Source organism: Gossypium hirsutum, chromosome D01 (genome assembly GCF_007990345.1).
Source record: "Gossypium hirsutum isolate 1008001.06 chromosome D01, Gossypium_hirsutum_v2.1, whole genome shotgun sequence".
In the NCBI taxonomy this organism is placed as follows: Eukaryota; Viridiplantae; Streptophyta; class Magnoliopsida; order Malvales; family Malvaceae; genus Gossypium; species Gossypium hirsutum.
The window spans coordinates 5,031,250-5,033,947 of record NC_053437.1 but is presented as its reverse complement, the minus strand read 5'-3'; the positions used below and the strand labels follow the sequence as shown (position 1 = coordinate 5,033,947).

General features: G+C 32.3%; 1 long non-coding RNA gene across 3 annotated transcripts; it reads right to left on the bottom strand.

Annotated features, from left to right (window-relative positions):
* Positions 1-250: 250 nt before the first annotated feature.
* On the bottom strand, positions 251-1,886 carry LOC107923637 (uncharacterized). 3 transcript variants are annotated; one of them, XR_005909197.1, is made up of 4 exons: positions 1,601-1,883; positions 742-1,475; positions 561-652; positions 251-448 (listed from the first exon to the last, which is right to left on the bottom strand). It is a non-coding gene; the product is annotated as an uncharacterized lncRNA (long non-coding RNA). The 3 variants fall into 3 exon arrangements; XR_001691589.2 differs by having other exon boundaries at positions 561-1,475; positions 1,601-1,886; XR_001691590.2 differs by having other exon boundaries at positions 561-1,475; positions 1,679-1,884.
* Positions 1,887-2,698: the final 812 nt, after the last annotated feature.

The following is a 2,698-nucleotide window of genomic DNA, read 5'->3' as shown; positions in this document are numbered from 1 at the left end:
AAGAAAATAACAATCTATGGAGTAATATTTTGGTGGTCTAAATATGCATGAGATCCAAAGCAAAAGTGATTAACTAGTTAAAATTGTATGTTTTGATTCTGAAAACATATGCTGAGATCATTATTAATTCCTTTGTTAACTTCAAATTAGTAAATATCAAGAACACCCTTCCACCCCCTTTGAAGGAGAACTTATATAGCATAAAAAAAATCATTGGTGAATGATATTCTTGTAGTAATATGTAGAAACATAAAGAACTTAATAATGAGATTAATTGAGAACAAAGTGACAAGCTTAGCTGATGCGTCATTGAAAGCAACAAAATATCCTATCCTTAACGAAAAGAATAGTATAAGAGAAGTAGGGTCAAATCCTCAGACACTAGACTTGTACAAGTTCTTGTTCCTCAAGATCCCAGGTAAAGTCATGCCCAAGAAAAACAGTGTGCCTGGAAAAAAAAAATTAAAAGTTTGGTTGAATTGAGATAGTGCAAATTGAAATTGAAATTATAAAAATAAACAAAGTTGAGAAAAAAGAGTTTTTGATGGAGAGATTCCAACCTCCATTTATCTTGATCCTCCTTTGGTTCAATCCTAGGCTTTTAGGTGATCATTCTCGAACAGAATAAGCCAATTATAGTGGAAGAGGACACCTACAACCACAAGCTCCACTTAGATTTTAGACTTAAAATTTAGGAGAACATAACTCTAGTCAACCGTCGCTTTTGTGGGACTGTCTTACACTAGATCATCACTTCTCAATGGCGAATGCCACGCCATTTTGTCTCTTGAGCTCGACAACCACTGACATAATAAGCTAACGAATCGATTGTGTAACCTTCCAAAAACAAAGCGGTCGTCTTCGCACAAGATGAAAAGATCACTTTTGAAGGGACATAGACAAAAGCGTCAATCCCGTAGTACAGAAAAACGATGAATACTCGTTGAAAAGGCTTAGTGCGGATTCTAAGCTTCATCAACCCTTTTGAGGAATCTCAACAAACTTTGGCTAAATGAATTTAGTGACTCATGCTTTTTGAGAAAAAGAAATAAACTTAAAAAATAGAATTTTATTGAATAAATGAAAGGAACAAAGGCTAGAGCTTTTTGGGAGAGAGAATTTTTACCGAAAAGATGAGTGAAATTTATATCACTCCATCCCCTATTTATAGTACTCAAAAGACTTAATTTATTCCTATCTAAATTCTAAAAGATAGATAAAGATAAATAAAGATAAAAGCCGAAATTAACTCTAAATAATAATCTTAACAATAATCCTCATATAATTAAAATTTAAATAGAGTCTTATGTTTATAAAATTTCTTCTTTGAACTGTTGCCCCCAAGTCTTTCACAATTTGTATTTTCGGCACCACTTCTTTCCTATTTCACATGCTGTCTCATTTTATCTTCAAATTCATGATTTTTGCTCCTAAATTTCCTTTTACCTTCAATTTAGTCCCTACAAGATAAAAAACTATAAATAGCTAAAATTAGTAGGATACTCAAAATAAATATGTAATTAATACATAAAAATATATCATTCCAGAGTATTATCATTAATGGAAAGCAAAAGAGAAGTAGGAGAGAAACAAGCAGTACGTGTATGAGATAATTTTCCAAGGTCACTGAAATTTATATAGGGAGCCAACGCTTGAGAAAAACAAGCTGTGAACGAACCTCAGTGGCTGGTCAGGGAAAGCACCGTGCTAGGTGATTAGCACTCGCAACGATGCTCTGCTCCAAACAAGGACTTTTGGTTTTGTTGAAATGAACCATTAAGAGTGCTAAGAAAGGATACTCTTAGGAAGTAATGCTTATAAACCCATCTTATTATATATATATATATAAGCCTGTGCGTGGATGATGAAGTAGAGGCGTGAGGGTGAAGTTAAAGTGGTTTAGACTATATGTAACAATTGAAAACCAGATAAATTGTTTTGACAAGGTTTTCAAACAATTGGGTTAGGTAAATTTGCACTGAAAAAGCCGGCAAAGTTTCTTTCTTTTAACTTTTTCCGTTGACCTGGGAGCCTAGTTAGACTTTCTTCAAAAGCAGTACTGGGTATATAATGGAGGATAAAGGAAAAATCATGATGCTGGTGACATTGAGTTAGTTTCTTGATTCAATGTATCCTATGGTACACATAAAAGGAAAATTATTGAAAGCACTGCCGGTTGCGTGTGTTGCCCTTTTCACATAAAAGAGTACCTAAAGATCAAATGTTACATTTTATTGTATTTGTGATTTTTTTATTAAATTCAACTCAATTACCATAATTTTTAATTGCAAGGTCTTTTTTTTTTGACATATTAAATTTAAATTGTTTACATAACAAATACATATGCTTTAATTCTGATCTTCATGTATTAAATATACTATACGTCAGATCTAAGCTAGTATTTAACATCAAAATGACAATAAAGTTGATAAAAGAAACTGATATGATAAAATTAAATTAGGACCTTCAAATATAGACTATGAATGAAGGATGTCTTGTTAAATTTTAACAGTTCTATTATCCACCACCCAAGTTTTTGATGATGATAAACATGGAGAATTGTGTGTAGTTGTTGTTAGATATCAGATAATAAAAACTTAAAAATTCTAATGTTGCTGATCAATGAGAAACTGCCACTACTATTAAACATTAGATGCTGAAAGCTTCAGCTTTTAGAGTATCAAAGGCTGTTCGAGGG